This window comes from Argentina silus, assembly GCF_951799395.1.
Source record: "Argentina silus genome assembly, chromosome: X".
NCBI classification, from domain to species: Eukaryota; Metazoa; Chordata; class Actinopteri; order Argentiniformes; family Argentinidae; genus Argentina; species Argentina silus.
Window position 1 is genome coordinate 41679828 of NC_139653.1, and position 23953 is coordinate 41703780.

General features: G+C 39.3%; 1 long non-coding RNA gene across 1 annotated transcript in view; it reads left to right on the forward strand.

The window, feature by feature from the left end:
• Nucleotides 1-1554: 1554 nt before the first annotated feature.
• The window catches only part of LOC310822840, a 29978-nt gene continuing 7579 nt past the window's right edge, over nucleotides 1555-23953 (forward strand). The window contains exon 1 of the long non-coding RNA XR_014554905.1: nucleotides 1555-1777. This is a non-coding gene — a long non-coding RNA (uncharacterized lncRNA). The remainder of the gene's footprint in view (nucleotides 1778-23953) is intronic.

Below are 23953 nucleotides of genomic sequence, written 5' to 3' on the forward strand. Positions count from 1 at the left end.
TTACACTAATCTTCAATTCACTTGGATTTCACTTTCACATTCTCTGTTGCCATGTGGTCTACTGATAATCACTCTCTCTCTCTCTCACACACACACACACACACACACACACACACATACAGACAAGATAAAAAGTATTTAAAGCATGATGAAGAGGCAGAGACCAACCGAGAATGGGAGGAATCTAGAACGTGTTCTACTCCTCTCCTGCAACCTCTCCCTGTTTAGCCGTTAGAAGGGGAGTGGTCGCCTGGTGAAAGTAAAACTAGGATAACTTGAGATGTTTCTCAGCTCCTGTGAATATACTTTTGAAGTGTGATAGGCCTACAACTTGTTAAAGCTTGTTGGGAGGGGAGTGGTTAAAGTATGAACTACAGTAAGATAACTGTATTTGATAATTGTATTTAATTTTATCTGGTTTCTCAGCTTCTATGATCAGCTGCATAATACTATTAAATGTTGAAATGTCACACAGTGGCGATGTTGCTGCCTGCCCGGGCCAGGGAGTAATGTAATGCAAATTCTGAGGGGATGTAGGCTAACTGATCAAAATGAAAGTGACCTGTAATGCTCACTCATTTTAACCTCTCTCTGAAACTACATAGTAACCTGTTATTTGAGTAAGCTGACACAGAGTCACTTTGGCCTTTTACTGTACTTCATATCCTGGAAATACTGTTTTGTTTTTTTCTGGGTTGACGTTGTCACATTCCAGAAGTAGTCATGGGACTTTGTTGCTGTCCAAGCAGAACTGGAGGGAGAGGGTCAGGGGAGGCTGGTGGAGGCACAAATCGGGAGACAGGCTCATTGTAATGCATGGAATGGAATAAGGAATGTATCAAACATGTGTTTGATACCATTCCTCGTTCCATTACATGCATTACAATGAGCCCCATCCTCCAATTTCTACCTCCACCAGCCTCCACTGGAGTGGGTGTATTCTTGTTTGTGCTTTTCAAAGCCCAGTGCTTTTAATATGCTTGTGGGAACTATGCACCCTAGGGAGAGAGGGCTGTTTCCACAATAAAACATTCTATGTATGTCATTCTGTACACACCCTATCTGGCCCTAAAGGTTCGTACGTCCTGAGTCAACACTGAAACTAGACAAAGTTGCCTATATGAGTATCTAATATATACTGTAAATTGGGTTCTGACATATATATTGGGATATATTGGCTACACTGAAACAGGAATAGAACCCTATTTTTTTGTCATATGTTGCATTAAAATGTATGTTTCATATTTCTGGTCTAGTGGTCTGTTATTTTACCTCTGTTGAAATAGACAGTTGACATTTATGGTAATGTTTAGCACTGTATTATTTATACAGATAATATACTTTATACATACTCTGAATTGAAGTGTTTCCTGTGTGTGTGTGTGTGTGTGTGTGTGTTTAGTACATGATATGTTCTTACATCAAGGCAATAGAATGCAGTTAGTTCATTCAGGCTTGAATTTGAATGGTGAGTTGCCAGTTCGCAGAATGGGGTGGGTGTGACCAACTTAAAAAAAAATAAGTGTCAGTCCAACTCCTGCTAAGCTCCAGTATGAATGACTCCAGACTAGAGCTGCAATAAGTTGTTGAGTAAGTTGAGTAAATAAGGAGACAGAACATAGATAAGTTAGGACATTACTTAGTCCGTTTTATAAGGACTTGGTAATTATGCAAACTTCGAAATGACTGGTAAAATATTAATTCTCCACCCAACTCTCGCAGCTCTCCAACAGAGTTGTAACCACAGACGTTTCTGCTACACTGCAAATGATAACGGGTAAGTGTTTTCACACGAACATAACCAATTCTATACCTTTGAGTCTTATTTCCATACCAACTTAGAAATGGTAAGGCAAGAAATATTTATCGTTTTTGAAAGAGAAAGTTTGAGGAAGCGCATTAACCACATAGTGACACTTGGATAGATACATCTGTGACAAAAATGCACACATAAGGGTTAACTTTGGTGCAACAAACCTATGTTTAGAATAGTGAACACATTTTATGATATTTTATATGCTCTACATTTGTCATTTGCAAATGAAGCGAACGAGCTGAGCCATTTGAAAACTGTGGAGAGCACAGCGCGAGCGCACTCATGCGTAATGGGCGGTTTGCAGAGAGATAAAAGGAAGTGTGTGGTGTCAGCACGAGATAGTAAAGCTAGTTTCCTGTTCATTTTAGTATTTCAAAAACCTACAAGGTTTATAACGTGTCCCAATCCAGTAGTCTTTGAACCTCCGATTACGTGTGTTATACCGGAGTGTAGGCGACTGTCTTTTACGCATATGTTACATTGTCTACTGCCTATGAAATACTATATATTTATCTATATATTTATAGTATATTATTTATATATTATATATATATATATATATATATATATATATATATATATATATATATATATATATATATATATATATATATATATATATATATATACATTCCTGTGTGAACTCATATGTTCTCTATAAGAATATAGGGCCCAGAGTTTGTGATGAGACTGCCGAGTCACGTACGTACGTCATTTATTTGCGTCACACCTAGCCAGCCAGTCATGGGAGCGTCTGCTGTGAATTGGAACTAGGCCTACAACATCTGTTACACTTTTGCATATTTCAAATGTAGACACTGTTATGCTGTTTCTCAACTATTCTAAATGGCTTTCTTTTCTCTTTTCCTTTCCTTCACCTTGTGACTGATATACAACCACTGTCTAGAGGTGAATGCAAACAAACCTCCAACTATTTAATCCAGCCCATTTACTTTCACTGTTCTACTGAGATGGGATAGGAGACTAGGACAGCTGACCAGTGACCACCTTGAACAACACATTTGCAAGAAATTAAATATACATTTTAAGAGGTTAAAGAAGATCATCAATGTAGCTACACTACAACTCAACATCATCTCACTCTATCTTTTGTTTCTGGACTTAATGAACCCATTTTCAGTCTTTCAGAATGAGTAGTCAGGGACTTCCCTCCCTGACTCACCCATTCATGTGGTTGGTAATCTGGCAGAGTGAGCTCGCTACATTAATCAGATATGCCTTGAATAGAACAGTAATTTCCATATTGCTCCTCAGAAACCACAAAGGTGACCTTAATCTAGGGTAGGTGCCTGTGTGCTGTGTTGTAGGCTTGCTTGAGAGAGAGAGAGGGAGAGGGAGGGAGGGAGGGAAGAAAGAGAGATAGGGACAGATAAAGATACCTGTGTGCCGTGTTGTAGCTTGGTTGGGTATAGGCAGAGACAGAGAGAGAGAGAGAGGGATACCTGTGTGCTGTGTTGTAGCTCTGGCATATGCAGACAGAGAGAGAGAGAAGAATCCTTTATTACGGTGGGTGGAATTCATTTCCAGCAGAGAGAGGAAGGGAGAGAGAGAAGGAGAAAGAGAGACACATACCACAGCCATATCAGCAACCTACCAAATGGTAAACACATACCAGCAATTTAAGCCAAGCAGAAAACACATACCAGCAATTTACTGTGATAGACAAAACTGCCCATAACAGCAATTTAAGTGGAACAGAAAACACACATAATACCAAGTTAAGATGAACAAGAAACAAACAAACCCTATATGTACATGCTCAGCACATAGCTGACATAATTGGAATTCAGAATAAGACCAACCTGGGGACAACAGTGAGGTCATCATCCTATGATTGATTCTAGAACACAACATCCTTGTGATTCCCATTTAGAGTGAATTCCCCTTCTCTGATTGGCTTGATCAACAGGAGCTGGCTGGTTGACTGCTGTGTCACAGCATGATGGTGGTAGTGGTAATTATCTTTAAGAGAGAGTGTTTGTGTGTGTGTGTGTGTGTGTGTGTGTGTGTGTGTGCGTGTGTGCGTGCGTGCGTGCGTGCGTGCGTGTGTGCGTGTGCGTGTGCGTGTGTGTGTGTGTGTGTGTGGATCTCTGGTCACTACACACTGAAAGCAGAGATAGGAAGGGTGGGAGATTAGCTTGGTGACACAAGGACTCGCTCAGCACCCCTAAAACTCGTTACGACACCTGAGTTCACAACGGCTCCCCAGTCTGTTTTTAGTCAGCAGGACTGGTTTCCAGTAAAAAGCTGTCATTGTTTGGTGCTGAGAAGAGGAAGTGGTGGCCTTGAAACTTGCATTCATAAAAACATGTTTTTGAAATGGCAGCAATGGCGGCCTGAACTTTATTCTTTTACTGTCAGTAGTCTGAACACATTTGGTTTTAGTACTGTTCTCAAAACTGGTGGTAATCTAGTGAAAGACCTAGAGAGAGTGTAATAATTGCAAACTGAATAAAGAAACAGATGTCTGTGCATTCTGTAGTGTCATTTTGTGTAACATTTATGTAGAATAGCAATCAAGGACTGGTAATCTGAACTGTGTAGTAGATAGAAAGTGATATCCATGAAATTATCCATATGATTTAGAATTGATTCTATTTGAATGTAATTAAAATATATCCTCATGTGCATAGTCACGAGGAGCTTATGTTATACCACGGTGACAAGAAGCACTATGCAATGCTTTAGGTGTTAGCACTATCTAGTGGAACCTGTGAGACATGACATTGGTTATAACCTCCACCAAGTCCTTCCCCCCCGGCATTTTGGCACAGTCAATATTTAGAAGGATATATAAACCCTTGATTTTGTTGTATTTCTAATACTTTTTCTCTATGGGATATTAAACATTATTGGACAACAGAATTGCTTTGACAACTTGTTTTGCATTGGTCATCATAGCTTTCAGGATAGTGTTTTTGAGGAAGCGTAGCTCATGCATTTAAAACTAGGCTAGACAATGTCATCTTGCAATTTTGAGATTGTAACAGAACTCTATATGACTCCTTACGTTGATATTTCACTTGGTTAGAATGGTTACGGGTTAATAGGTGGTGTAGTATTTTGTGTGTGCCTCAAGGTGGCAGTATATTGCCTCAGAGCTGCTGCCAAAGGTTTTTTTAAGAGTCATATGGGAGCTCCTCTTTGAACACGATGGCCAAATCATAATGCATTACACAGCATTATTGACTCACCTAAAGGCATCCCTGTAGTTGAGATGACCCATTGTCTGGTTGAATACTTCCTGCCTAGGCTGGTGACAGGCTCCAATGGGTCTCTTTATTCTCTGTCCCCTCTGGGAGCGGAGGGTATTGATTGGTTGCTTTGTGTGTCAGGCGGTTGACAGTAGGGGTGACCAGTGAGAAAGTGTCCAGGCGGGTTTCACACAGTAGATAATCATACTGAGGACAGGGACTCAGCTGTTGGCCTACGTCTGGCTAAATTACCCATTGTGTGTGTGTGTGTGTGTGTGTGTGTGTGTGTGTGTGTGTGTGTGTGTGTGTGTGTGTGTGTGTGTGTGTGTTTGTGTACAGTAGGGGGTAGGGCTGGGGCTGGGAGAATCACCCACACAGTCCATTAAGGGTCTCTCTGTCTTGACCTGGAGAGTTACAATACCCAGCACCAGACCTGGGTTCAAATAAACTTTATTTTTTTCCAATAATTTGTGCTTTTGCTTGAGCCTATCTGATGGAGTGCCAGATGGGCAGGGGTGGAATCTTGGGACAATTCTATTGATTTCATTGCGCCAGGCAAGGTCAGGCAAGCCCAATCAAGCTCTGAAAACAAACACTAATAGAACCCAAGCCTGCACAGTACCATGGTGGTGGCTCTCTCTGTCTGAGCCTGGGAGAGCTGAGGGGTTAGACAGGGGAAATCTCTCTTAGCCTCTTGCCTCCGCATGTCTGACATGGCAGACTCATTAAACACACAATGGAAGATTTGTGTGTGACCTGGGAGCTAATATTGTTTAGACTGGAACACAGTTGGTCCTGATATAGTCCTGAGTCAGTTCCTCTGCTCTCCTCTCCTGGACCTGACTCACAACCCAACTCAACCCAGACCAGTACCAGACCCCCCAGGCTGCAGGGTTGCAGGGCTGCAGGGCCTGTGGGTAGGTGGGGAAAACCCTAGTGCTGGGTATGGTTGAATATGATGTTCTAGTTGCCAGGATGATAAACTGTGTGAACTTGTGTTTTATATTCTGGCAAATGGCTTAATTTCCTTCCACCCACTTTCAGTAATAGATATGTTGCTAAGTTATAAATGGTGTGCAAAAATCCCTACCGCCCATAGTGGTCATCCTGTTATGATCCCATTAACAAACAAAGAGGAATTCATCATGTCTTCTTTTATTTGACTCAGAGAATATATAACTTAACACGTTTGTACATCAGTGTGAGAAAACACACTCCCTTTGTAGCTACATCCTACACAATGGTTGTTCTGTAATTCCAGAGTTTTCAGTCTCCCATAATGATGGCTGTTGTGTGTGTGTGTGTGTGACGGATCGTGGGAATAATTCTGTTTCCGTAGTAACATGACTTACTCATCTCTCTGTGTTGCTTAAGGCCCTTCCTGTGTACAGTTAGTACCATGAGACAGTCACATGACAGGAAGTACAGGACTTCACATGCCACAAACAGGAACTTAGAGTACCTTGTCATAAGAAACCTCTATTAGAAATAGCCTGCCAATGAAAACACTGGTCATCAGTTTCTTAGAGGACCAAACAAGGCCCATACTATAGGCCTACATACAGGTTAAATAGGCCTTAACTAAGAAACAGAAGGTAGACAAACAGTACAGTCCAGTACAGTACCATAGCCTGTAGTATAGTGCAGTGCAGTATAGTATAGTTCAGTATACTGTAGTACTGTACAATACGGTGTAGTGTAGTATAGTGTAGTATAGTACAGTGTAGTATAGTATAATATAGTACAGTGTAGTACAGTACCATAGCCAGCAGTATATTATAGTATAGTATAGTGTAGTAAAGTGCTGTGTAGTGCACTGCTCTGAACTGCAATGTAGTGTAGTGTAGTGTAGTGTAGTGTAGTGTAGTGTAGTGTGTAGTGTAGTGTAGTGTAGTGTAGTGTAGTGTAGTATAGTATAGTATAGTATAGTATAGTATAGTATAGTATAGTATAGTATAGTGTAGTGTAGTGTAGTGTAGTATAGTATAGTATAGTATAGTATAGTATAGTATAGTATAGTATAGTATAGTATAGTGTAGTGTAGTGTAGTGTAGTATAGTGTAGTGTAGAGTGGATCACAAGTCCTCAGTTCCTCAATCAAGTACCTAGAGAAGGAACATAGCCATGACATGAGTTAGCAATATAAGGCGTAGCACAGAAAGACACATATCTGTACCTGTAGGGAGAACAGGGACGGCAACAGCAGTGTTATATGAGTCACGAGATAGAGTCAGTAGTGAGAGACAAGATACTGTACCAAACAAATCAACATGGTTTCGGGTCTGCCTATTTCTGAATATGATTTAACCCCTTAGTGACTTGTAAGGGACAGTATCTGGTCAAATGCAGGTATATGTGATAGTAGATCAACCAGAGAAACCATGATATTCATGGTGATTGGCTCATACAACAGCATATGCTGTATGTGGTGATATTCATGGGTCTACTATAAAACAAGCTTTTCCATATGTTTGCAGTATTAGATGTTTTAGATGCTATTTTCTTTACTTTTAAACGTATTGGAGCTTCTCTATCAAGGAGCCTTCTGCTACTGTATATTGACATACTGTACATGCTCAGAGCTAAAACAAAACGTGTTCCTACTGTTAACATAGAGTAGAATAGAACAGAGCAGATTAAAATACAGTAGAATATAATAGAATACAATAGAAACAGAAATGCTGAAAGAAAACAACAACAACAAAAAAGGAAATGTTTCTAATGTAAGCATAGAATATAATTGAACCAAACAGCGTAGACTAAAACAGAATAGGGAAAGAGTAAGACTTGATTGTCTGCAGCGCATCAGTGGTGACACAGGGGTTAATTTAGGATAGACACATACTGAGAAAGGTCTGAATCAGAGCACAACCCTTTATTTGTCTTTGTGATAAGAAGAGTGGAACTGTTTCACACTGACTCGCCTGTAGAGTCAAACCTCCCATCCTCCTACACTGAGCTGAAGGCTGAGCAAGCACTTCTCGCTGTCTCTCTACATGTTACTTCTACGTCTTACGTTTCCTTCTCTGTGCATGTATTGTACATGTGCAAAGGATGTTTCTAATTTAGAGCCTTCTGTGCTATGGTAATGATCCTGTGTGTGTGTGTTTGTGTGTGTGTGTGTGTGTGTGTGTGTGTGTGTGTGGGTGAGTGGGTGTGTGTGTGTGTGTGTGTGTGTGGGTGTGTGTGTGTGTGGATGTGTGTGTGGGTGTGTGTGTGTGTGTGTGGGTGTGTACATTACCAGAAATAAAATGAACAAAGTTTCTTTCTTTCTCTAGGTTTTTCTTATGATGACTGTTGTATAGTTGATCCACTTACTTACTGACAAATGCACTTATTGTAAGTCGCTGAAAGCATCTGCTAAATGACTTAAATGTGTGTGTGTGTGTGTGTGTGTGTGTGTGTGTGTGTGTGTATATGTGTGTGAGTGTATGCGTTTGTGTGTGTGTGTGTGCGTGTGTGTGTGTGTGCATGTGTGTGTGTGTGTGTGTGTATATGTGTGTGAGTGTGTGTGTGTGTGTGTGTGTGTGTGTGTGTGTGTGTGTGTGTGTGTGTGTGTGTGGGTGAGTGGGTGTGTGTGTGTGGGTGTGGGTGTGTGTGTGGGTGGGTGTGTGTGTGGGTGGGTGTGTACATTACCAGAAATAAAACGAAATAAAACGAGTTTCTTTCTTTCTCTAGGTTTTTCTTATGATGACTGTTGTATAGTTGATTCACTTACTTACTGACAAATGCACTTATTGTAAGTCGCTGAAAGCGTCTGCTAAATGACTTAAATGTGTGTGTGTGTGCGTGTGTGCATGTGTGTGTGTGTGTATATGTGTGTGAATGCATGTGTTTGTGTGTGTGTGTGTGTGTGTGTGTACATGTATTTGTGTGTGTGTGTGTGTGTGTGTGTGAGTGCACTTGTGTGTGTGTGTGTGTGTGTGTGTGTGTATGTGGTAGGACTTCCACCAGCGTGGGAACTACACTAGAGGAAGTGTCTATTTACAGAGGAGCTCCTCTGTTCCCATGGAGTCCTTTGGGTGATCCTGGACTGGAGGAAAGTTGGAGCGGACTGACCAGCAGATGTACAGTAGGGGTCTGGGATCCCAGTGTAGGGTATCAGTGGAGGAGCCTGTTTCATGAGTTCACTCTCAAAGTGTGTGTGAGAGGAACTGGGAATAAGATCACTGAGATCATGCACACAATTTCATTAGGAGACTGTGTTGCAGAGGGAGGGTATGGTTTTTATTGAGGCAGGATATGTGTTTACTCAACGGTACTTTGATTCAAACATGATTGGGTGATACTGTAATACAAGGATATTTGGTCATGATGACACACATGACACACATACCAGATGTTCCATTCAGAGAGGTCAAATATAGCAGATATATCTGATGTACCGCCCCCCCCCCCCCCCCCCCCACACACACACACACAAAGAGCCAGCCCACCCACGGTGCAGGCAGTACGGGACCCTGGGAACTTGACCAGTCATTAGAGGAGCTATGACAGGCATGCAGCGATAGGAAGCGGTGGTTTTGGTGAGTCATCATCAGTGACTGTGTTCGCTGTTCCACTCTCTGCTGCTCTTTCTCTTTGTGCCTCCTGTGATCTCTGACTCATCTGGATCTCTGTGGTACTGCCTGCTGGGCGGGGGTGACTCTGTGTGTGTGTGTGTGTGTGTGTGTGTGTGTGTGTGTGTGTGTGTGTGTGTGTGTGTGTGTGTGTGTGTGTGTGTGTGGGAAGCAAGGAACTGATTGTGCTCAGGGTGATGAAACGGGTCCATTCTGAGTCTGTGTCTTGTTCTGTGTGGTTAAAAGAACAGCATGATGAAGATGATGAGGAAGGGGAAGGAAGGGTAAGCTCCTTGTTTGAGTGTTGTTTGTGTTACCGCTGTCTACTATTTGTCTGATGATGTTCCTAAAAGACCTGGGTCAAACAAGTATTTGAGGTGTGCTTGATTTAGTTTAGAGTTTAGACTTATGCACTATTTCATTAGTCCCCTGTACCAGATGAACTAAATCAAACACAGCTCAAGTACTTGAAAGTATTTGTACATGAGCCAGAATCCCTAATATCACATAGCTGAAAGCTATGACAGATTGCAAGGTTCCTGTCAACTGACAAGAAACGTTACTAACTACTGTAGGAGACACTAAAGTGAACGGAACTCTGCAGGAGGTGGAATATTAGTTTCTGTGATTGCAGACATGGACATTCAGAGTCACAGTGCAACAGTAGGCGTATGGAACTGTCTCTGATCAATTACAAATAGGATGCCTTGTGTGAATCATTCAGTAGCCTTATTTTCCACAGAGTTACATGGCCATCGTGGAATTATGTATGGGATTGATTGAGTCTTGAGCTTCAGGGTGTAGGGTGAAGTGAAATTGCCCCCAGGTGCTGCTCAGTGTTACATGTTTCTCCCTAATGGTTAAGATTACAATACAGGGAGGGGTAGATCAGCACCTAGAGACAACTTCACCCTGGAGCCTCAGTGTCGAACAATGTTTCTCTCCTGGAATGTTTTAAGCGTACTCTAATTTTTTTACAAGTTGCACATCAGACCTGGATCTAATAATCTACATGTAAACGTATTTGAGATGTGCTTGGAGCACTTCCGAGACTATTCTGTCAGTTCCATTGCACGGGCCAGGCATTGCAAATCAAGTGCAGCTCAAATGTTTTAATGTATTTGACATACAGTATGTATTGAACCAGGTCTATTGCACATCACTGTAATATTGGGCACATGACATATCATAGAATTGCACTGATATTCGAACACAGTTTCGAGTGACGCATTTCCAAAATGTATGATTTGACTTCTAGTCTAGTAGTACAATAACTCTGCATTTCCTTGAAGTATGTAGCCAGCGTTCAAAATATGCGGTTTATAGTTGGCATATTGTAAGCAGCAAAAGTGGCATCAAGTCTAAATATGATGCCCACAAACATCTGTATATGATGAGTCTTGCACTTTGGGTGCTTACAGTATGTTAGTACTACTTAAGAAAGTTTAGATTACATTAACCTTTGTCTCTAGATTAACCCTTGACTTAAAAACACAATATAGAAACCATAAAGACCTCTGCAATGTACACATACTGTATTGTTTCTAATATGTGTGGACCCAAGGAAGACTAGTGGTTGCTAAGACGTCAACTAATGGGCATTCTAATAAAGAATTTGGTGTAGTGTAAAATGTAGGAATATTGGATAAGGTAGGATCTACCTTGATATGTGTAATATGGGTCTCTATGGGTTTATGGTAACAGAAATACCCCCATTCACTCACTCACACACACACACACACACACACACACACACACACACACACACACACACACACACACACACACACTTAGTTTCTGGTTCCACCATGGGGCACCTCATTTACTGTAAGAGGGGAACGTCTGTTGTGGGCGAGTGTGAAGGGGTGGTAGTTTTGGTATCAACCATTGTGCACACTGAGAGCAGTGCAGCGTGGGTAGGCGTGGGAGGCTATGACAGAGATTACTCAGCATTCTTTTGCCGGCCAGATAACTGATCCCATTATCACATAACTGCTGTGCATTATACTGGTTTGTCATTGAGACTGATGTAGGTGAAATAAATGACATAGCATTGTATAAATCATCAGTGCTATGATAACTTCAGGTCCTGAAAAGAGGTATTTGAATCTGTTGTTTGGTGTTAGTTGCCTCTTTTTACAGTTTAAATATTCTGTTTCACATTATTTTATTTTCTATACATTGTGAATTAAAAATGAATTTAATTTGTGACATATTCTGAAGAACAAGTAGGCCTATACTGTAGCTACTTGCTATAGTGATTTAGTCAGACTAGTAAATCAAACATTTATTTTGAGGGTAGACACAATAACAACATAGCAGCATTGAGAAGGTAAGAAATCATGGAAGCATTTTACACTGAGCTTTTTTGTATTCTTTGGATACATTATTTCCCATAATCTAAGACTTTAGCAATGTTTTTCTATCAGTCAAATCCATAATCTTGATTAACAATATTTTAATATTATATTTTACATGATCACTGTCTAGATATCCACTCAAATGTTTAGTCAACCCAACAGTTAGTGGAATTGGATTTATTCCAAAAGGTCTCATAAACACAGTCTGGTGATTATGCAATATTCGCGACAGCCCTAACTAAAAAAGACCAAAGTTCTATTGTACTCAGTCAAATATAAGCATGTACTGTGGGTCTACAAAATGTTCTAATAATAACATTTGAATTCAACAAATACTTATCTTGGAGGTAAATGAGAATATGTTCTCAGTCAAATTACCTGGTAAAATAATGGTTAAATAAAATAATGGCAGCATCATAGCAGAAAAAACTTTTTCTACGTCGGTTAAAAGCACACATGGACATTGTAATGACTTACTGTAAAAGTTTTTTCCATGTGATACTGAATAATAAGTTTTAACCTATGTGTGGGTTGTGTTTACAACTTCTTCTTTTTTCAGAGTAGTGTTTTTGTTGTTCCATGCATACGTTGATGATGTCAAATAGGCCATTCAGAAATGTCAAGTTAATGTTACAGATAAAAATAACTAGTAGTAACTTGGTGTCTATGTCAGGCTTGAAATATCAAATCGTCATGAGTTCTCGTCTGAACTGACTAATACGTAAACAATGAGTAATGATGATAGTAGCTCGGGACAGGTGTTCGTATGTAGTAGTAAGAATCAGCAGATTTTTTCAAAGAAAGCAGACTATATATTGGCTGTGTGTGTGTGTGTGTGTGTGTGTGTGTGTGTGTGTGTGTGTGTGTGTGTGTGTGTGTGTGTGTGTGTGTGTGTGTGTGTGTGTGTGTGTGTGCGTGCGTGTGCGTGTGCGTGCGTGCGTGTGCGTGCGTGCGTGTGTGTGTGTGCGTGTGTGTGTCTATCATAAAACTACCTATTTTAGGTTGTGTGGAGAATGTAGACTTACATTTCCTCATAGTCTTGATAGAGTAAGAATTACTCCTACACTCTTGCCTTACACTCCCTTGTACCCCAGTTACAGCACACATGACAATAAAACGTTTGAAACTTGGATACATGAGAATAGTACAGTAGGTTTGTAACTGCGCCTCATGGTTTTGTGTATTGACACAGAGAGTGTGTTCGTTGACTAGGGTTGTGCTGAGGAGTAGCAGTAGGCCTATATACAGTACAGGATGCAGGGTAGTGCTGTGTGTGTGTGAGCCCATGTAACAGCCTGGCCTATTTAGGTGTTGACATCGTATGAATTCTGAGAGAGATTCTGACTGTCGTTTCATGTTTAATGTCCTTTCTCGAATAGTCCTAGATCTAATCTAGGCCTACAGTATCTATATTTTCCGTAGCAGCTTTTTACTCAGAATTTACGCTGGGGTTTTGAAACTATTGTGTAGTTTCAACAAGTGTAATTTCAAAAGCTATGAACTGATATGTGATTAATTTGTTCTCATGTTGAAATAGTGACTTTATATCCGTACAATGAAACAGGAACAAGATTACATAACAACAAGATACTATCATAGTTGGATTTGTGTTGACTGCATGTTTAGCCATTTGTGACTGTTCCATACTGTAGATTTAGGATCAAATACTATCTCTCAGTTACATCTTTCTCTTTGGGCCCTATTCAGAGTTGATCTCCAAAATGAAAACTGAAATGAATAACAGCACTGTACATTATTTAGATATTCAATGCCATCTTTATTGGAGAAAAGACCTATGCTAATTTTTAAACAATCTGACTCAACTCAAGTGAGTTATTTTTCCTGCAAGATTCCTGGCATAATATTATTTGCTTTAGCCCATCATAACACAGAAGAATATCACTTTTGGTGCTCTATTTCAACATACCACTAGACTGTGCTAGACATATTCCACCTCTTCACAAGAGTGAAGACAGCTTAAGTCCAAGTCTGAATTCCAAAGATCTCAGCACACACCTCTATTTAGCACCACATGTGGTTAACTTGGTAGGCTTAAATCAACGTATATCAGGCTTAAATCAATGTATATCAGGCTTAAATCAACGTATATCAGGCTTAAATCAATGTATATCAGGCTTAAATCAATGTATATCAGGCTTAAATCAATGTGTATCAGGTTTAAATCAATGTGTATCAGGTTTAAATCAATGTATATCAGGCTTAAATCAATGTATATCAGGCTTAAATCAATGTATATCAGGCTTAAATCAATGTGTATCAGGTTTAAATCAATGTGTATCAGGTTTAAATCAATGTATATCAGGCTTAAATCAATGTATATCAGGCTTAAATCAATGTATAAATCAATATCTGTGGTCTGAATATGGATAGACAGGAGAAGGCCATACTTTTTGACTTAAGTCTTGAGACTTAAAGGTTCACCCTAATTACAAAATCACATATTTAGTTCCTTACCCTAGAAAGAGCCTATGAACAAGGACAGACTTCAATCAACACTTTGGTTCTATTTATCCGGGCACTGTAACTAACAGCTAATTGTTAACATTTTATTTTAACCAAAAACCAATGTAAATTAGCATGTTTGAGATGTGCTCAAATCATCTCCAAGTCATTTAAATAAAGTAATTAAGTATTTTCAGACAATTTGAGATGACTTAGCCATGACATTTCAAACATGCTTACAGTATTTAGAGTCCATTGACTTCCATTGGGTTTTGCTTTAAAATGCTATCAATTAGCGGTGAGTGACAGATGAGTGACAGGTGAGTGCCCAGATAAGCAGAACCAAACCCTGAATAGAGCCCTTTGTGTGTGTGTGTGTGTGTGTGTGTGTGTGTGTGTGTGTGTGTGTGTGTGTGTGTGTGTGTGTGTGTGTGTGTGTGTGTGTGTGTGTGTGTGTGTTTCTCTCTCTCTGACAGATAACGTGCTTTACATAGGTGACAGTAGCGAGGGGCAGAGATGGTGTGGGTGTTTAAGAAACTGAAACAGTGTCATATGTTTGGTAGTAATAATGGCATACTGATATTGTACCTGAGCTGTGTGTGTGTGTGTGTGTGTGTGTGTGTGTGTGTGTGTGTGTGTGTGTGTGTGTGTGTGTGTGTGTGTGTGTGTGTGTGTGTTAGAGAGAGAGAGATGTAGCCTAGTGCAGTTGTTAACTGTTATTGCTTTAACTCTTTTTACACCAGGCATTTTCTATAATCTCTAAATCAACCTATTCTAATGAAGTCTGCTGATCCGTCACTGAGCATGGTTTAAAACAAGATGGAGTTAGTGCTCTGAAATGACCGATCTCATGTCATTCTATAATTGAATACCTTCGCCGGTAGATGGCGATATGGTCACGGAGAAAAGCACATCCGAGCTCTCCTGAAATTTGCCGCAACAAGGGCAATTGGACATTTTGTAAAGCCCGACTTTTTGCTTTTCTTCTTATACTGATCTAGTTAGTAGGATCAGACCCAGACCCCTAGTTATATATTTTATGAGTTTCAAAAACCTAACGTTTCTCCTGGAACAGGATTAGCCTACTTTTCAATCACCAAATTGGTTTATAGTGCATCAAAACTGAGGTCCTAACCATATAAATGCATGTTAGAATAGTTGTTTTCCATTCTGAATTATAAAATCTGTACATATATAAATATATTGTATATGTTATTGTTTTATTGATCTATGTTAAACTTTTCTATGGCCAAACACTATGGCTACTGCATCAACAATAGGCAATCTATGCGCATGATATGGTAATCTGCTACAATATCAGTAGTCTGAATTTCTAGAAAACCGCAGGCAAATGTGTTTTTTGTCAAAACGAAAAATAACTTGCTTTCATGAAATTGCTTACTCAATCAGAACTCACAAACTTCCATCGAAGTGCAGTTTCACGGTCACCGTAAAAATTCCCTTGAGTTCCCTTGTAGCCTATTTCTAAAAGTATTTCATCTTTCAGTGCCTGTGATAAGGGACGTGGGAGCATACAGTACATGTTTCAGTATCATAAAGTACTTACCTACATTGTGCCATATTTGATGTTTTTATTTGTGATGACACCACATCTTACCATGAAACTCAAAAACTAATTTTCCTCTACACATTCAAATTGCTAACTCATCTATTGGGATAGCATTCGAAGTGTTATTTGCTAAATTGACTTACCGGTATGTGAAATGTGAAAAATGTCCAGTTGTTAATCCTCACATTTGGTTCTAAATTAGGGAGAATATATAAATGTATATGTATGCCTGTCCTGCTTAAGTAAATTTGGTGTGCATTTGGTTTTGAAAAACAAAGGGCGATATGCGGTTCAAATCAAATTGACCATGATGATTTAGTTGGAAAAACTATGGTAATCAAATAATGTAAAATTATGCGTGGAAATATGCCTCTTATTTAGTGTTCATGAAATTAAATTATAAATTTACTATCTACTTTGGTAAAAGGTCGATATACCCAACCACTCGAGGAAACAATGAAATAGACTTTGATTATAAATAAATATAATAAATTAACTCAGAACATAAAACAGCGCAGGTGTCGACAAGCAAACACCCAAAACTATCTGTTTATTAATATAGCTTTCTGAACAAACAATCGATCAAATGTCACGGCCCGTTCTGAGGTTTCCTGCTTTGTAAGGAAATGATAAGAATAGACCTCTGACATTTGTGGGGTTTTGAAGACGGTTATTTTTCACGCATTTCTGCAGTGAGCAATTCGCCAGCTGTAGCCTACAACCTACGTGTGGTCAACACGAAACCTAACATCCACCGATCGTTGGGAGAAAGGCAGAAAGCCGTTAACACCGAAATTGTGTTAATACATACATAGCCGTATTTACAGTACTCAAAATATTGATCTCTATTTTGCTATGGTAAAATGTAACTGTTATTTTGGCCAGTGCCATCATATTTTTCCTTGTGATGTAAATTATTAAATTGGTCATCATGTTGATGGAATATGTTGAATTTAGATATGGAAATCATTGGCTTCAGTGTTGACCTATATTATGATACAAGGTTTGAATTATAGGGATGCGATAAACTGATTATTTCCCTCTGGTTATCAAGACTGTTGAATATTTTATTTGTCAGTGTTAGAATATATCCATTAACACATTTGCAAACCATGACAAGGGTTCATAGTCAGCAATGGGATTTAGACAAAGATGGGGGTATGTAGAGCTTCTAATTTGATGGTCTGATTTAATTAAGCAGACTATTAGGTTGACAAGCTCTGTCATATTTTCTGTCACTGGTGTCAAGCAAATACATTATATTGAAGTAGATGCAATTGTAATTGAACCATATGGTTAAGATGTGTGTGTGTGTGTTTTATAGGAAATGTCAATCGTCCCTTTTAGTGATAACAGGTTTCTGAAAGACAGCAGATGCATGACCGGCAGGTACAAATTCATTTAAATACTTTCACGTTTTGAGCCCTCTAGATTATTAGTTGACGAGGTGCGGTGATGCTCAGATCAGTGTTCCTGGTTGAACCTGCGCTGTAAGCTTCATTAGCTATGTCTCTCTGTCTGGATGCATTTGTGTGTCAAAGGAAAGTTGTGACTGTGTCAGTTTGTGAGTCAGACACCTCCACACAGGCTGTGGTTATGGCAACACATGATGCTTATCCAGGATGTCTTTCTCACTTTCAGTCATTGGAAAATAATATGAGATCATAACAAGTCTAAAATGCTAGCCACGCAAGACACTGCTTTATAAAGCAGGATACACCCATACTGCAGGTTCCTATCAAAGTGATTAGGCTACCGCCCGTATGAAGAGTCAGTGGTTTTGGTAAATATACATATAATCTACATGTTTTACACTCTATGGGGTTTGTTTCTGTTGTTGGTTTGTAATTTTGTGGTTATACAGTATACAATCCCACTTTGGACAGTGTACGATCTTGATTAGGCATTGTGATGCCTCTTTCTTTGTTGGATAACAGGTCTGTGTGTGCATGTGTTTGTAGTGGTCTGTGTATGCTTTTGGTGTGTGTGTGTGTGTGTGTGTGTGTGTGTGTGTGTGTGTGTGTGTGTGTGTGTGCGTGTATGTTTTGGGACACTAGCACACACACACACACACACACACGGTGAGAGACTGTGAGAGTTGACTGACAGCAGGGCTGTAGTCTGGGCTCAAAGGGCCACTTCATAGAGATCTATCTTTGTGACAATGAAGACTGAGACGACATGACAACAGTGGCACTTGGCTCTCAGGGAGATGTAGGGCGAGATTAGGCTGTTAGCAAATTTGTCCATATATTATCCTTTCACACAAACATGGTACATCTTTCTATGATGTGTCCTGTCCAGCCATCGTCCTCTCTCACGTACTGTATCAAGGTGGTGTTACAGGTTTCTAGGTTATATAGGCTTCAGAGGTGTGATTGTTGTGAAAAGTTATTATTCTCCTTTGTTTGTCTGCAACACACATACAGACAATGCTACCTGGGTGTGCAAGTGTTGCTGCTTTTCTATAGGCTTCGGAAAGTGTAATCACGGTCACCTTTATGCTTGATCATTATGTCACACATACAAGATCCACAGGAGACAGGCTTTAGGGTACCAGATGTAAGGAGGCTGCAGGCAGGCAACTGGAGTTGCAGCAGTGTTTGTTGTGCAAAAGAACAAAGTGTCCCCTTTGTATGTGTCAGCATGAGGAAATGGTACTGAGGACAATTGCAGAAGGATGTGTATAACATTAAACATAATCATATTAATAAATAATAGCTAGGCTAATCATATAGTCAAAGAATCAACAATAAAATGATCATATCATGATCATATCAGCCTATCATTATAAAAGCCTTGCTTTTGCAATTAGAACTGTAGCTCTGTAAATGGTATTGTAAATTGTAATAAATCTGTATAACACAACAGATGTGTAGGCCAGATATGTGTAGAGTACTGTATATAAAAGTTATATTTAACAGACATATTATAACAGCGAGTGAGAACAGGGGGGTGATCGCCTCCCTGCAGGTACCTTGTACAAAGCTGAGACAAAGTGGAACGATAGTGGACTTCACAAAGTAATTATTTGAAAGCCAGCTGACTGCACAATTGCTGTGCTTTGAATATGGAAATTAAACAAGAGGCCGGGATTGTGAAGAGCGTAGAATGAAAATAAGAGATGTTATCGTGAAATAGCCCCAATGGGTGCCAATGTTACAAAACTGGACAGATATTGTTCTGAACATTTGGAGCAAAGTGAACACAACAAAAAACAATTTTCAATGATTGACATTTCCCAAGCAAACAGGATTTTGTTGTTCATTCATTCATGTACCTCAGAGCCTAATGCTTGTTTTGATTGGCGACCCTTTCTGATTGGTGAAGGCTGTTGAATGTATGCACATATTAAAGTAATGCCAACTGTAAACATACAGTCCATTTGGCTACATAGCCTGTTCAAAGACCATCCACTGATCATTGGGTCTCCATAACCCTGTTACAAGGGCATATACAGATGCCTCAGATCAGATATAAGGACCTGTTATATCACCCTTTATATTGCGTGAATGAATTTGCATATAAATGCATTATGAAGCATTTATGTACAGTAGGGTTTTATGTAGGGTTTATGAAGACATTAAAAGTCATCATTTAAAGTAGGACCTACAGTAATGTTGATGTATCCTCTGGAAGGTTCCCTACTATCATGGAATGATTTGTGAAGCATCTTCATAGGTTTATGAAGGCTTATGAAGACTTCTTGAAGCCTGAAAAGTCATCCTTCGTTTTTAAAGTGTTGATGGAGTGTTCATGCCCTATCTTCATGGCATTTAGCAACACTGCTGAGAGAAGAAGACAATTGTGACCCTTGACCTTTATGCCATGTTTATCAAGTCAAGTTTCATTTCTCAATTTGCTTGATGATAAGTCTGATGGTAATCTCTGTCAGAATAAACCCATTAGAATGACAGTTAGTGTATTTCAGGATAAAACGACGACATAAGACAATGGGAGCAGACTGGATATGATAGACGTATTTAACCATGCCTGGAGTATAAGCATTCTAAGTTGTTAAAACATTCGGAAAGCATCTGATTTAGCAACAACCCATATTGAACATCACTTTGGTTTTGTGTTCGTGTGAGAGAGAGTGTGGAAGCGTTAACAGAAGGGGAAAGATGAGAGAGTGTGTAACAGCCTACACTACAGAGGGGGTGAGATTTGAGTGCCCTAAAACAGCACAATGACTGTGTTAGTGAGAGAGTGTGTGTGTGAGAGAGTGTGTAACAGCCTACACTACAGAGGGGGTGAGATGTGAGTGCCCTAAAACAGCACAATGACTGTGTTAGTGAGAGAGTGTGTGTGTGAGAGAGGGTGTAAGGGCCTACAGAGAGATGAGAGTGCTGTGAAACAGCTCTATGATATTGTGTTTGTGTGTGAGAGAGGGGGGCCTACACTACAGAGGGGGTGAGATGAGAGTGCCCTAAAACAGCACAATGACTGTGTTAGTGAGAGAGTGTGTGTGTGAGAGAGGGTGTAACAGCCTACACTACAGAGGGGGTGAGATGTGAGTGCCCTAAAACAGCACAATGACTGTGTTAGTGAGAGAGTGTGTGTGTGAGAGAGGGTGTAAGGGCCTACAGAGAGATGAGAGTGCTATGAAACAGCTCTATGATATTGTGTTTGTGTGTGAGAGAGGGTGTAAGGAGGGGCGAGATGTGGCTGAGTTGAGGAGAGGAGGAGAGATGAGCGTGGGTTTGTTTTGAGTCCCCAGATGGCATCGACCAAACCAAACACACACCAGTAGGATGTTTAAATGTCACCCAGAAATACCAGATCCTCCTCTCAATATCTCTCATGTCTCAATAATAAGGCTGAGCTTTTCCTCTTAACCACAAGCATTTCTCAGTTTTGTTTTCGGGCGTAAATTGTTTTACCTTGAAGTTGGTAATGTCAAGATTTTGTCAAGATTCCTTTGAAAGTTGGTTATCTTGTTTATGTCAAGATTCGTATTCTCAGAACTACTGTCTGATATTCTGCCCATTCAGTTTAAAATGTTGCTATATCATATTTGTTCTTAGTCTGTGAAGTGCCTCAGTATTACTGTTAATTTGAAACACTGAATTGTATAGAAAATTACAGGGGCTAGAGATACTATAAGGACAGGTACTCATGTCATAATGATATGAGATAAATTGTAGGGCATAATTATTGTGATGCTTAGTCTACCACTCACACGTGAAAAGATTATATGAAACAAAGCAAATCTGTATCATGCCACTAACATCACGACTTTATTTAATTTGACCTTTTATTGATTTTATAGCGAGGCATGATTTAAAAAAAAGGAGAAAATAGATGGACTATAAAGTGTGTGTGTGTGTGTGTGTGTGTGTGTGTGTGTGTGTGTGTGTGTGTGTGTGTGTGTGTGTGTGTGTGTATGTGTCACCACTCCCACCTGTGGTTGTGTGTGTTTTTTCTCCTAGACTGTGGGAGGCCTGCAAAGACTCTTAACGGCTTTTCACACACACACACACACACACACACACACACACACACACACACACACACACACACACACACACACACACACACAGACAGACAAAAGGACAAAATGTCGATCTGCACGTTATTGACACACCTCAGTACATGTGGTGTGGATTCTGGTAAACATATACAATAGGCCTACAGAACATTCGGTGGTTCTCTGAAAACAATGTTACACTAATTTGAATATAAGCATAATTTTACCACCACAGATATATCAGTCAGACTGTCACATCGAGAAAAGGCCAAATGTCAGCAACTTGTCAGTTTAATGTGGTGCTTGCATCTAAGGCAAAACCTTTCCCACACATACAGTAGGGCTTTTTGAAAATGTCCTTTTCTTAACTTTTCCACAATTTTCTATTGGGAGTGAAGGCCAAATGTCAGCAACTTGTCAGTTTAATGTGGTGCTTGCATCTAAGGCAAAACCTTTCCCACACATACAGTAGGGCTTGTTGAAAATGTCCTTTTCTTAACTTTTCCACAATTTTCTATTGGGAGTGAGAGAAAAAGCTAGCTTTCCTTTACTTTGAGTGTCACTGTGATGGCTATACGTAGACAACCTCATAAATAACACGGTGTTGATAAACCTACTCAGGTTGATGAGTCCTTATTTGTGTATATGAGTTTCACTATTGATCATTGGGGTTAGTGCTGTATCACTGAGTGATTGACCTTTACCTCCAGAAACCAATATTAACTGTCTCTCATATTTTAACACACAATCTAAGTCTAATTCTAGCCCACCTTCCCCATTTTACACATCATTAATATACTTTAGTATTATCATATTTCACATCTCAGGTTAAAATGGAGGAGTTGTTTTTCAACATTTTCAATGTCTTTTGTTGTTATTGTTGTTGTTGTGGTCTTTCTCTCTCCGAGGTTACCTCACGATCGCTGTCATGCATTTTGTCAACTCCTAACTGTAATTTAACATTTTAAAGCAGTATTTCATAGTTCAGTTTAGCAGTTCTGTCTTTTTTTCATTTCTCTCTATCTCTCTCTCTCTCGATCTGTCTCTGTGAAAAGTAGAAAGAGAGGAAAAGAGTTGTCAAGTCTGCCCACGGCTCTATGATCCTCTCAGTATTTTAACCACGGGACTCATCAAAGAACAAACTACACTCCTCATCCGTGTCATCTGACTAATTTTGATACTAAAAATGCACAGTAAACCTTATGTTTTAATTTTTTTTAACAAGCACTGTCATGTATTCTGTTGAATACATAAATAGGTCAAATGATCTGTTTACTGCAGGAGTTGTTTACTTCATTTGGAAAACAAATTCACACATAACAAACTCAGCAAAAATTGTTGAACTTAGATTATAATTTGTCTTTAGATTTATATTTCTTGATGGACAGTAGAAAATTGTATTCTATGAAAAACTGAAGTGACTGTTTTTTTTAAAGGCCTCAACATGATTTTGCCAAAGGCCTCAAAATGTCTGAATGTTGTTTATTAATACTATATGTCAAAAGTCAACAACCACCCCTCATTCAGAAAATACATTTTTGTAATTAGTCGTAGCTCATTAATATTGTAGCTTGTTTGTGTGAAACTTGTTTTTATATAAATAAATCCAAAAGTCATTGTGAAACTGTGATGCTAGAGTGATAATATTACCGGTGCTTAGGGGAAATTTGCCTCACAACCCACTCAGTTTCGATTGGAAAAATCTTTAACCTTTTCAGCAACAACAAATGCCTATCAAAAAACAAAAAACGAGTGCAGTATATATTCAAGCTCTATTTCTTTATCACTACAGCCATTGGCTACTGGTGGAAAACACTGTCTGTCTTACACAAAATAGATTAAGAATCAAAACTATCAATCTGTCATCAGAACACACACTTGGTTGTTGACAAATTAGTGGAAGACAATTGTCACATATTTCCAATGCATTTTTACTTGGTCTACTGTAGGTGTGTAAGTTTGATGAAGTTAAAATAGATACATTGTGTCAGCCATTTCCTGTATGATTTTGTGTGTGTAATTGTACCCTAGATACAGAAGTTAATTGATTTCCTGTAATATATGGATGACTTGACAGAGCATTATTTATTATAATTGCAGTTTTTGAAAATATAATTTTTCTTAAGATTACAGTGTTGTAGTTTTAGATTCAGGACTTCCCTCTTTGGTATGACGAGCAGAAGTAAATTAGGCATATTCTACATTTGTAGTTCTAAATATTATTGTATTTTTGTGATGGATTGAGTGGGTACAGTAGGCCTATGGTATTTACCCTTTATTATTTTGACGGCTGTCAGTTTGCCGTGTAACATAAGTGGGTGGCAGTTTGTTTTCACCGAGTATTTCTGTTTGAAAAAATAGACGTGTAACCGGTTCTTTTCCATGTATTATCTCTTTATGTTTCTATTGTTAGTTTATGTGTGTTCATGACTACATGTCCAGATGCTCTATTATCCACTTTTAATGTGCTTTAACTGTAACATTTTGTAAGTCAAATGGG